At 44.5% G+C, this 13,483-nt stretch overlaps 1 protein-coding gene across 3 annotated transcripts in view; it reads right to left on the bottom strand.

The window, feature by feature from the left end:
- RAPH1 (Ras association (RalGDS/AF-6) and pleckstrin homology domains 1) overlaps positions 1-12,241 on the bottom strand; it is a 125,286-nt gene extending 113,045 nt beyond the window's left edge. For all 3 annotated transcript variants that reach the window (XM_060256937.1, XM_060256938.1, XM_060256939.1), the window contains exon 1: positions 12,206-12,241. The gene's annotated coding sequence lies outside the window, so the exon portion shown is untranslated. The remainder of the gene's footprint in view (positions 1-12,205) is intronic.
- Positions 12,242-13,483: the final 1,242 nt, after the last annotated feature.

The following is a 13,483-nucleotide window of genomic DNA, read 5'->3' as shown; positions in this document are numbered from 1 at the left end:
AGTTGATATTTATATCCTGCCCTATACTCTGAATCTCAGAGTCTCAGAACGGTCACAATCTCCTTTACTCCCCCCCCCCACCCGCCAACAGACACCCTGTGAGGTGGGTGGGGCTGAGAGAGCTCTTACAGCAGCTGCTCTTTCAAGGACAACTCCTACGAAAGCTATGGATGACCCAAGGCCATTCCAGCAGGTGCAAGTGGAGGAATAGGGAACCAAACCCGGTTCTCTCAGATAAGAGTCCGCACACTTGACCACTACACCAAAATGGCATAAACACTTGCGTAATACTATGCCAGCTCGTGCATATGGCAGTGTAATTACTACAAGTAATTTGTATTAAGGAAACAGGGGCTTCCCTTTGAATGTCAGTTGGACAATTCCCATGACAGTCATCATTAATAATAACATTCACAACTTCAACAGAAGTAGAGATTTGTAGCTAGGTTTTATTTGTACATGTGAAAATAATTTTTATGCTACTAAAATTTTGAACTTTATCACTTAAGTAAGAGCAGCTGTTCTGGATAAAACTAATGATCCAGCATCCCGCTTCACATAATAGCCAACCAGATGTCCCCAGAAGGCCTACAAGCAGGGCACGGAGGATAAAACTTAGTTCTCTTGCTCCCTCTGCCAGCATCTGTATTTGCAAGGACACTGTCACCAGTGCTTTTTTTGTAGCAGGAGCTCCTTTGCCTATTAGGCCACACACCCCTGATGTAGCCAATCCTCCTGGAGCTTCCAGTAGGCCTTGTACTAAGAGCCCTGTAAGCTCCAGGAGGATAGGCTACATCAGGGCTGTGTGGCCTAATATGCAAAGGAGTTCCTGCTACTGAATGACACTGTTATAAAAAGGGGGGAGAGGATAAAATTTGGGGTGGGAAGGCCATGGGGCTTGGCTGCTTCTTCCAGCAGCCAGCCACCGAGCCCCATCTCTCTCTCTTGCATGTCACTCTCTCTCTCTTGCTCTCTCATTCAGTGTCATTCTTTCTCTCCTTGGATTGGCTATATCAAGGGTATGTGGCCGAATATGCAAGGGGGTTTATAAAAAAAAGCTGATTGTCACTAACCATGGAGGTTCCATTTAATCACTGCAGCCAACCATCAGTGAAAAGATATGCACTCTGACTTGGACAACTAGCTTGATCTTGTCCAATCTTGGAAGTTAAGCAGGGTTGGCCCTAGTCAGTATTTGGATGGGAGACCACCAAGGTTACTATACAGCAGGGGTGGAATTCTAGCAGGAGTTCCTTTGCATATTAGGTCACACCTCCCTGATGTAGCCAATCCTCCAAGAGTTTACAAGGCTCTTTTTTGTAAGCTCTTGGAGGACTGGCTACATCAGGAGTGTGTGGCCTAATATGCAAAGGAGCTCCTGCTAGAATTCCACCCTTGCTATACAGAGTCAGGCAATGGCAAACCACCTCTATCAGCCTCTTTCCATGAAAATTGTATGGGGTTGCCATAAGAAAGCTGCAACCTGATGGCATTTTCCATTATCAAAGAGATGTGCAGTGGAGACTAACGTGTCAGCGCAGGTATTGCGATCCAGCCTCCGGGAGATGCTTTTATTGAAAGAAAAATGAAGTGTATTATTTTCTACACTAATAAAAAAATCATGGAGCGCTTTCTTTACAGAAGGAATCAAGTTTATAAATCTACTTTTTAATGGTTATGTCACCATGTCAAACAAGTCATAGACATATTCACTCAAAAATATGAAGTACAAGTGGAAAACCTAATTTAAAAATCATTTCGTTCTGTCAGAGTGCGGTGTAGGCTTTATTTCCACTATGCAGAGAGAACCTGGGGGTTTTGCAAACTAATTCTTGCATCTAAGATGCCGCAAAATCAAAAAAATAAAATACAATAACGTGTACTGTGGAGTACTGGAATAATGTTAAGTCTTCGCCCATATTTCAATATCTAAACAATGTGCCACAAATGAAATGGGATGTTACAACAACCCATTGGCTTGAAGTGAGTATAGTGGCTCAATGGTTTGGCAACTGCATGCAGGAGGTCCCAGGAAGGTCTGGCATCTCCAGCTGGAAGAATTGGGTAGGTCAGGGGTATCAAACTCATTTGTTATGAGGGCCAGATCTGACATAAATGAGACCCCTGTCAAGCCGGGCCATGTGTGTCATAAAAAGTAATGCCAGGTAGCTATAAACTTTATAAAGGACACAAACACAATTAAATATTCTGTATCTCTCCCATGTGATCGAGGGAACTGGGCAAAGGAAACTCTGCTCTTTCCCTCCATCTCCAGGGGATGAGGAGGGGGCAGAGCCTCATCCAACAGAAGGAGAAGAGGCTTGGCTTAAAAGTGCTTTCTTTGTATCTCTCCCATGGGATCCAGGGAAATGGGTAATGGGAGCTCTGGCTTTTTCCTTCCATCGCCAGGGGACCAGAAGGGGGAAGTTCCTCAGTCAATAGAAGGAAGAGAGGCTTGGCTCAGTAGCTCTGCTGTGTGATTGAGAGAGCCTGGCAAAGCAAGTTTTCCCTCCCCCAGTTCCTCCCCAATGGAGGAGACAGAAGCTTTGCTCTGTAGCTCCTGTGTGATTCAGCAAACCTGGCAAAGTAAGCTGTGATACAGAAGGAAGCAAGGAGAGAGAGAAGAAAGCAGACTTGCTCGCGGGCCTGATAGAAACCCTCTGGGGCCTGATCCGTCCCCTGGGCCCCACATTTGACACCCCTAGGGAGTTGATATGAAGGACTTCTATGTGAGACTCTGGTGAGCCACTATCAGTCTGACTAGGCCATGCTAACCTCAACGGATCAATGGTCTGATTCATTATAAGGCAGCTTCACATGTGCTCATGTGTCCCAGGGGCCTGATCAAAGGAAGTTAAGTAAGGCTGGGTGGTCAGCAGGGCCGTAGCCAGAAGTGGGGGAACAGGGGTGGAGCCCCCTGTAGAATCTGCAGCACTCCCACCCAATCTTCCCTTTCACTGAAAGGAAAAGATGAGGGACAACTGGGTGGGAGTGCTGCAGATTCTGTGCAGATTCATGTAATATCAAACAGATTAGCACCAAATTACTCTGATTGTTTTAACTACTGAATGTTTAACTTTTATAATATGTATCATTTTTAATTGTTTGTTGTGGTTTTTATACTGTGAGCCGCCCTGAGCCTGCTTCGGCGGGAAGGGCGGGATATACGGTAAATCAAATAAATAAAATATAGGGGGCACCACCCCTGTGCCCCTCCTGCTGGCTGCAACCCTGGTGGTCAGTGCTTGGACAGGAGACCACCTGGGGACCATGTATATGCTTTCTGGAACTCCACACAAAAAAGTGGGATATAAATGTAAATAATGTTTACAGCATGTTCTTCCAAATGGATTGCCAGGACAGCTTACATCAAAAATTTAATGAATCAGGAGATTTAAAAATAAAGTCTAATGTACATATTAAAATGCTTATGCTTCACTGTTCTCACTCTCAACATTGGCTCAAGGCAGCTTACAAAAGCAAATGTAAAAAAACTCTGCAAAAGAAAAAAAAGAGTAATGCACAGTCATCACAAAATACAGAAAAGCAGTCCTGTACACAGCTCTTCCACAGCCACCCAAAAAACACTGGATGCCCTCCAAGGCCTTTTTAAACAGAGTGAATTCACAATGCCTCTGGAACCGGGTCCTGACCTCCTCTGGGCAACTGCTCTAGGAAACAGGAGCCACAGCTGAAAAGGACAATGTTGGAGGTGAGGCAGATCTAATGGATTTAAGAGATGAGATAACCAGAACAGCGTTCTAGGAGGATCCAAGTTGATACAAAAGTTCACACAGGGAGAGAAATGGTTCTTCAGGTAGGTGAGTCCCTGGCTATAGAAAACAGCTTTATTTATAAGACGACGACTGCAGATTTATACCCCACACTTCTCTCTGAATCAGAGACTCAGAGCGGCTCACAACCTCCTATATCTTCTCCCCCCACCACAACAGACACCCTGTGAGGTGGGTGGGGCTGAGAGGGCTCTCCCAGCAGCTGCCCTTTCAAGGACAACTCCTGCAATAGCTATGGCTAACCTAAGGCCATTCCAGTAGGTGCAAGTGGAGGAGTGGGGAATCAAACCCGGTTCTTCCAGATAAGAGTCTGCACACTTAATCACTACACCAAATTGGCTTTATTTATAAAAAACTAGAACCCTGAACTGAACCCAGAAGCACAAAGCTAACCATGGCTCAGAGTATTTTTTTTACAACATGCTTTTCTTGCTTAAACTCAAGGCAGATTACAGAACAAAACAATGTACTCCTACAGCATAAAACATTCAGCAAACAACGCAATAGGACTAGGATTGGAGAATCAAAAGACAAAGTGAACAAACTGCCTATGGTAAGGTGTACTATAAACAATGTAGTGAGTGGAATTACAAAGAGAGAAGTAAACGGCAGGATAATACCTAAAATAATCACTGTGGTAGACTACAATAAGAACATAAGACAAGCCATGTTGGATCAGGCCAATGGCCCATCCAGTCCAACACTCTGTGTTACATAGTGACAAAAAAAACCCACGTGCCATGAGGAGATCCATCATTGGGGCCAGGACACTAGAAGTCCTCCCACTGTGGCCCCCCAAGCCCCAAAAATACAGAGCATCACTGCCCCAAACAAGAAAAGAAATACATTCAATCCTATGTCTTTCTTTCCAAATGTATACTGCTATTATGTGCAGCCTCATGATGTGGGAAACAAACAAACAAAATCTTTAATGCATATGAAATTTCTTAGCATCCTTACATGTACTGTACTCCTGGTGAGAGAAGTTCAGTGCGAGACAGAAGCAGAAAGACACCTTACTTTAGCAGTGATTCAGGCAGCAAGTGGTAAAGAAACCCTAACTAAGGCAACAAGTTTTTCAAAGAACAGAAGGTCAACGGTCAACGCTAAGATATGAGGGAGGAACTCAAGTGCTGGGAGACCTATGCTAACAAGAAGTACTAAGCATTAATCAGAAATAAAGTTTCTGGACCAAAGAGACTAGTTATCAAGGAAAGGGGAAAAACTGTTTTGTGTGTCTTCTGATCTTGTCATATTTATATAAGCATGTTTTGACAACAGCTTTCAGGTCCTATTAAGAAAAGATACAGCATGTACATATATTTGAAAAGTTTCTTCAAGTACATAAAAATTCATTTGGAAAATCCAAATGGTTGTTAACTGCATTCCTCTGCTGCAACAGCCTTTCCTGCTATATATGAATCTACCTAAAAAGATACCATTTGTTCCGAAGTTGCTAGCCTGTCAACCATCTGCAGAATTATTTAGAGAAGCAAGAACTCCTGAATACACATGGGAGCTTTATCTTAGAAGATGTTCCTTCATAGCACTTACATACCAAATCTCTTAGCCAAGTCCATCAGTAGCTTATACAGCTGCAAGACTTTTCAAAGCCATTAGTATAAAACTTTGAAGACAAAGACATGCTCTTAAACAGGTGGAAGTAGATATGACTTTTTCCATTGGAAAGAGGTCAAGGTATTCAGAGACACCTTGTTTTTCAGATAGTCAAGAATAGCAGCTGCTGAAGAAAATTCTCAAACCTGCTAATTTCCAATCCTCAAGTTTCTGGTTTCTCATCAAAAAAGCATATATATTTAATATTATCATCTATTAGAGTCCATATAAAGTAAAGCCTACCTAGATTTAACTCAGTTCTTATTGAGCAGTTTAAGAACCTGTCTAACCTAATTCTAATTGAATCAATTAGCCAGAAGATTATTAGCATCTATTTTATGAAAGAGAAAATGCACCATGTTTAGGTGCCAACCTCCAGATAGTGCAACCCAGAGAGATACATGGAACTGGAGAAAAGCAAGAGAAATATAACCATGGAAAAATTACAAATCAACACAATAAATAATTAATTCAATGTCTATTTAAAGTCCTACATCAAATGTGTCTTAAAGTCCAATTACATCATAAGATATTAATTAATCAATAACTCAGAAACATTCACAAGAATATTCACAATCCAAAACACAGTCCATACAGTCTTTAGAAATATTTCAAAATGATGCTGACTTCTTTTCTATATACTTCACAACTGCAACAAAAGGTTTAAGGTGATGATTTGTCCTATGAAATCCAATAAAATGCTCAAAGAAGTCTTCTGTACAGCTCCTCATTTCATTTTAGAATTAAAACATATATCATGGATATGTTTGGCCTCCAAGACTTCTTTGAGCACTTTATTAGATTTCATAGGACAAGCACTTTAAACCAGCACCTTAAACCTTTGTTGCAATTGTGAAGTATATAAAAAGAAATCAGCATTGTTTTGAAATATTTCAAAAGACTATATGGGCTGTGGTTTGGATTGTGAGTATTCTTGTGAAATTTTTTTTGATGAATTAATTCCTTAATTGTGTTATTGGACTTTAAGACAGACACATTTGACATTGGACTTTAAATAGACATTGAATTAATTCTTTATTGTGTTGATTCATAATTTTTCCATGGTTATATTTCTCTTGTTAACCTCCAGATAGTGGGTGAGATCTGCTGTTACAACTGATCTCCAGGTAACAGAGATCAGTTCACTTGGAGAAAATGGCTGCTTTGGAAGGTGGACTCTATGACACTGCACCCCATTTAAGTCTCTGCCCCCAGCCACACCCTCCTTAGACTCCACTCCCAGAGCTGGCAACTGTAGCCAAACCTCACATCACTTGGGGCTGGTACAGATTTGCACTAAGAAACACACAGAAATCCCATACACAGCCATTTTTAAAAAACAAGAGCTATAAACACTAGTTTGTTACTAAATGTAACAGCAACTTCTTCTGTGACCAATGGCATTTGTGCACCACAGATGGCAAGAACACAGTACCCAGTCCAAGATAGACAGTGCTTAGTTACAACTGCTCTTATACCTACTAATTGCTGAACTGAAACACTTCCAGATACCCACTGCTGCCAATGTTGTCCAACTACCTTACCTTACTTCAGGAAGACTTATAACTCACCTAACTTACTTCTATGGAGCATATGACCAAAAGAAGTGATAAATCCCAGTGATGGTGTGCTATGTAGCCATGTAGTGAAATATACACTGAAAGATCTCAGTAAAGCTTAGTTATACATCAAAGAAAGAGAAGGAAAGCCATATTGAAAGTTGAGTGGCATTGCCAACATGTGGTCCCAATATGGTTCAACTTTTAAACAGGAAAGAGGAAAAATGTGGTTTGGGAAAGGAAAGGCAGTTAAGGCAAGAACTTCTGCAAAGGTAGTGGTTTGCACAAAATGGTTCAGGGGTCACATTCTGCTGGCTTGTCAGCCCTGTATGCAGATAGGACCTCTGTCAAAAGTGCAAGCTACATGGTCTGTTTATACAAAGATACCTGCGTAACTGACCAAAGATGGACTAAAGGTTGCAAAAATTAAGGGGCAAAAGTTCTAAACTGGAGTATACATGCACTACTCCACATGAAGACAACTAAAATAAGGGATGAAGCAGAACAGGAGTAGCTTGGGACAGATGGCTGTCCCAAGCACAAAAGAATGTTTTTTTTAAAAAGTTAAGAAGATTGTTCAAATGATCTATAATAGTGAGAGATTCTGTTGCCCACAAACCTACTCAATTCATTTGAAATGTGGTATTGGAGAAAGTTTTACAAATACTGTGGACCACCAAAAAGACAAATAAGCGGGTTCTAGATCAAATTACTCTCCTTAGAAGATAAAACAACTAAACTTTGGCTATCATACTTTTGGCCACATTCTGAGAAGACAGGAGTCACTGGAAAAGACAATCATGCATTTAGGGGAGGGACAGTGGCTCAGTGAGCCGCCCTGAGTCCGCTTGCGGAGAGGGCGGGATATAAGTCAAATGTAATAAATAAATAATAAATAAAATAATCAGTGGTAGAGCATCTGCTTGATAAGCAGAAGGTTCCAGGTTCAATCCTCAGCATCTCCAACTAAAAAGGGTCCAGGGTGAAAAACCTCAGCTTGAGACCCTGGAGAGCCACTGCCAGTCTGAGTAGACAATACTGACTTTGATGGACCGAGGGTCTGATTCAGCATAAGGCAGCTTCATATGTCCATATATGCTAGGAAAAGTTGAAGGCAGCAGGAAAAGAGGAAGACCCAACATAGGAAGGACTGACTCAGTGAGGGAAGCTACGGCCCTCTGTTTGCTAGGCTGTTAATGATAGGATGTTTTGGAGGGAATTAATTCATAGAGTCACCATAAGCCAGAAGGGATCTGACAGCACTTAGCATACACACGCTCATCTTCTGTGTGTGTACAACTCCTTTAAAATTTTCTAATGAACAAAGTGGGGTACTGCATGACAAGACAAAGATGCCTGAAGACTACGTAAAGTAACGACTTGGATGGTCATTATCAGTTTGATGGAATTATCAATGAGGGTACAGCTTCACAGGGAAAAAAATCAAGATAGTTTAGTAAGACGCACACTGCGAAACATCATGGATGGAAGAATAAAGAGCTCTCTGGAAGAATGCAACAGAACTAAGAGTTCCAAAATACCACTTGCAACTTGAAAAGGGTTCCTGTTATCTTGGCTTTCCCAAGAATCAAAAGGACATAAGGGTATAAAGGGTAAAATGAAGATATTCCAACCATGGAGGTTAGACTAGATGACCCTAGAGGTCCCTTCCAACTTTATGATTTTATGTAGAAAGAGCCAATCCTTTAAATATTGCTTCCAAAGCATGATTCAATCATGTGCGTGCTCCCCAATAAGGAATAACCTTTTAGATCCATCATGATCACTGAAAGGAGCAATAAACATATACTGTGTTATGGTAGCACTGGATTAAAAATAAAAAAGATGCAGAGTTCACATAGAGTTCCTGTTGAAAAGGCATGTAGAAAATTAAAAAGAACAGCTGGATTAATTCAAAAATGTTTTGGCTAAACATGAAAAAATGGTATGGTAAGCATTATATATAATCCAAGTTGCATACGTCAGCCAAGTTCATGTCCTCTGCATAGCAAGTTTCTAAGCAATATGTCCCTCAAATCAGATGTCATCTCTGAAAAGCGTAGAATGCACTAAACCAATGAAGAACACATCTTCAAACTGAAATAAGGCATCTTCACACACAGTGAACAGGGAGAGAAAGAACACACCCAGAAAATTTGGAAGATTTTAATCACGCTACATAGCAACTGTAACAGGTCAGTGTAGGCATGTCACGCAAATAGTTACAAAAAAAGATTTGCCATATTATACTCACAGTCTGATCTAGCCAAGCTTACTCAGATGCAAGTCTCAAAGGGTTCAATAACAGTTATTCCTATGTTAAGTAGGATTACAAGCTGTCTGTTCATGAAAACTTGGCAAAATGGCTACAAATAGAATATTTCTCTGCAACAGCTGCATTCAAGTTGGTTCTTCCCAGATACGTATTTAAAGCCAGAGTGAAGCACAGAGAAAGGCTACGCGGTAACTGAAGCACGGCAAAACAGCTCTATATTCCATACACATCCCCATAGCAGAAACTGGCACATTAACAACCAATGCTGTTAAATTTAGTCACTGGAGGGGAAGGGAAAAAAAGAAAGACCTGAGACACTAGATTCTGATTCAGCATTTTTCCACATTCTTAAACTTCTCCTCCCCCATCATTGACAAGGGTTTCTTCAAGCAGCAAAAGACTGTAATTTAGCAGGCTACACACACAGCAGAAAAGTCATTCAAACAGGATACTTCCCCCTATGTTTCTACACACATTTGATTTCATCAGGGTTTTTTGCTCCCTCTAACTACAGTGAAGACATATGCTTTATTAAAATTTAACCATTTTATTACAGTTAAGCTAGACAAAACTATAACAAGCCAAGCTCATGATTGCTTTTCAGGTAGAAAATTCATTCTCGTTTTGTCACTGGACTTACTTTGCAGTTTTATCATCAGAACAATAGCTCCCAGATATTAAAACCAACCAATAAAGCACTGCAGAATACTAGCTTTAAGAGAACTTTCAAATCAACTGTTGAGGAGTTTCCACAGACAAAAATATATGCTTTTTATTTCATCACGTCATGATATTTTCTAGGTTACACAACAAAATTCAAAAAACAGTGAAGCAAAGAAATGGCATTTAAAAGCAAGTTGTGTTTCCTTTTTTTTTTGCACAGGAGGCCACTGTTAATTATTGCAAGTTGGTTAATTGCCAAGGACAATTAATAATAGGCAGACTTTCACAGGAAAACCTAGGTTCTTGAATAGAAACACTCCTCCTACCTTTCCCACCAATCGTTTTTCACCCTGAACTAGAACTCTCTCCATTTCAATGGAAATGACCAGCTGTGCCCACAAGATTCTTCCTCAATATGCCAACAGGCTATTCTCTGGATGGCTGTGTGAACACATTCTAAAAAAGAGACATTTATTTCGCACCAATCAACACTCGCTAGACCTTAACAGCCAGCCTTTCACGAATTATGCCACATGCATTTGCATAGGCTGGAAGATTAGGAAGGAAGGTTGCTTTCCAGCTCCACAGGGTGCAGTCGTGCTGGAGTCCACACCCTCTGAATACCTCACTACAGTACAAACTCCCTCTCCCTCCCCCCCTTGCAACCTCCAAGTTTATTTTGAAACCTGGGCGGGTATCGCTTTCCAATTTTTACGCAGATTCAATAGCCAGTCTACGGGAATGTCACTGGGAGAGCGATTTCAGAACAGAGGGGCAAAGGAAGACAAGAAAGAGGAAACTGCATATCAGATGATAACATCATTTTACAGCTGACTTCAGAGGGGCAAAGACAGGGGGAGAAAGGGGAAACTACGAATCACAGCATCAGATCTACCTTTTTTATGTAGCTCAACTGATTTCAGAGAAGGGAAAGACAAGGTGGAGGCTTGACCTAACAGCTGTTTAGTATATGGTGGGAAGAAACCCCTCCTATAGCTCTTCTAGCTGTTTAATATATGGGGGAGAAACCCCACGAATTCACCAGCTGTTTCCTATATGGGGGAAAGATCCCAAGGGGCGTTATGCCAGTTTCTGTCGCAAAACCATCTCCTTCGCCACCACAGGCAGGCCAGAGGGATGTCACAGCTGCCCCTCACCCATTTCCTCCTAGGAGCCCAGGGCGATTCCTCCACAGGCAAACATTTCCCGCACACAATCAAGAAACAGATCTGGATCTCCCCTTCCCACATCCACCAACCAGCAGCCCTGCCCAGTTACCTCCCTTTATTTGCAACAAACAGATACGAAGCAGCTCTGCCTTTTACACACCCCATTTCAGAACTGAGTGCTCCAAAATATTCTCTCCTTTCCCTCCTCCTACCCCCCCCCCAACAGCTGGGACCCTCAACCCTGTCCCTACGGGTGCTCCAAAACACTGTCTCTTTCCCACCCCCCTCCAATAGCTGGACCCCTCTATAAGGGTGCTCCAAAACATTGTCTCTTTTACCCTCCCTCCAACAGCTGGACCCCTAACCGCACTAGGTGGGTGCTCCAAAACATTATTTCATTCTCCCCCTCCCAACACCTGGGACCCCCCAACCCCACTATATGGGTGCTCCAAAACATTGTCTCCTTCCTCCCCCTCCTCCAACAACTGGCCCCCCAACCCCACTATATGGGTGCTCCAAACCATTATCTCTTTTCTCCCCCCTCCAATAGCTGGACCCCCAAACCCCACTATGTGAGTGCTCAAAAAGCCTGTCTTTCTCCCCCTCCTCCATCCCCTGGGACCCCCAACCCCACTTTGTGGGTGCTCCAAAACACTGCCTCTTTTCTCCCCCCTCCAACACCTGGGACCTCCAAAACACTACCCCCTGTCTCCTCCCCTCCCCCGCTCCCACAGCTGAGACCCCTAACCCCACCGTGTGAGGGGCTGGGGGGCCTCAGCCTGACCTAGAAACAGGATTCCCCCTCCCCACCCCACACCTCCCCGGCTCCCAGACACCACACCTTCCAACCAGCCACCATTTCGTGCCAACCCCACCCCGCCCCGCCGTTCCTGAGGAAACCTCTTCGGGGAGCCAACTGGGGATTTATGGGGGGGGGGGGTTAAGAGACCTAACAGGGGATTTATTTGGGGGAGGGGAGCCCCCACCTCAGCCCGCTCCTCCGAGGGGGATACGGCCCCCCTCACTCTCCCCCCTTCCTTTCCCAAGGGCGGGACTGCTGGAAAATGGTGGTGGGGGAGAAGGTGTGGTGGCTTCGGGAAAGGGAGGAGGAGGAGAAGCGGCGCTCACGATGACGGCTGCGGCTGGACACCGGGCGGCGGCTCCTCCTCCGGGCTTCTCTGGGGGGCGGCTGCTGCTGCTGCTTCCACCCCTGGGGGGCTCCTCACGCGCAGAGGACCCGCCTCGCCTCGCCTCAGCCGCCGCAAAGCGTCTCCCCGCCGCTCCCGCCTCAGCCGCCGCCGCCGCCGCCGGCCGGGCTTTCCCTCCCCGTCTCCTCAGGCGGCAGCTCCGACCGCGGCGCTCACTTCCGGCGCGCAGGCCTCGCCTCCCCGCCGCCGCCGACTCCTGCCGCAGCTGCTCCCGCCCGGCCCCATTCAAACCCCGGCGGCTCCCCGGCGGCGCCCGCCTCGCCCCGCCTCCCCTGCTCTTCTCCCTCCCCTCCGCGGCAGCTCAGCCCCCGAGTGGGAGAAGCCGGCTCCTCTGAGCATGTGCAGAGCTATCCACACCTCCTTGGATGAGGCGGTGCTGCCGGGGCGCTTCTGCCCGGGCCGGCGGGGGGGGGGGGTCAGGCAGACTGCCACGGAATAGGCCCGCACATGGGATGCAGGGAATCCATGGGGAGAAGGGTTGCCAGCTCTGGGTTGGGAAAGGCCGGAAGATTGGGGGGGGGGTACAAAAACTATCTGTCTGTCTGTCTGTCTAATCTCACAGATATTAAGGGAGGTGCCCGCTGTTCTATTTATATATATATATCTATTTATATATATAAAATATAATATATCTGTATCCATTAGGCCACGCCCCCTGATGTTGCCCTTGTTTCACACAGGGCTTTTTGCAGAAAATGCCCCCCAGGAATTCATTTGCACATTAGGCCACATTCCTGACACCAGGGAAGGCAATGGCAAACCACCCATTGCGGGGGTGGGGTGGTGGTGGTGCAGCCTCAGAAGGGTGGGGTTACAAAAATATCTATCTGTCTGTCTGTCGATCACACAGATATTAAGGGAGGTGCCGGCTGTTCTGTTATATATATGCAGCTGTTTGTTTCCACTATTGTTATGTTGACTGTCTGTCTGTCCAGGATTCTTTCCTAGAAAAAAAAAAGCCCAGCAGGAACTCATTTGCATATTAAGCCACACACACCCTGAGATCGCTGTTGTTCCACACAGGGCTTTTTGTAGAAAATGCCCACCAGGAATTCATTTGCATATTAGGCCACACCCCTGACACCAGGGTAGGCAATGGCAAACCACCCCGTAAAAAAGGTCTATTGTGAAAGCGGCGTCACCCCAGAGTCGGAAACGACTGGTGCTTGCACAGGGGACCTTTCCTTTTCCTGACACC

This window comes from Heteronotia binoei, chromosome 16 (assembly GCF_032191835.1).
Source record: "Heteronotia binoei isolate CCM8104 ecotype False Entrance Well chromosome 16, APGP_CSIRO_Hbin_v1, whole genome shotgun sequence".
NCBI lineage: Eukaryota > Metazoa > Chordata > Lepidosauria > Squamata > Gekkonidae > Heteronotia > Heteronotia binoei.
The sequence above is the reverse complement of the archived record's forward strand: the minus strand, read 5'-3'. Positions and strand labels throughout refer to the sequence as shown.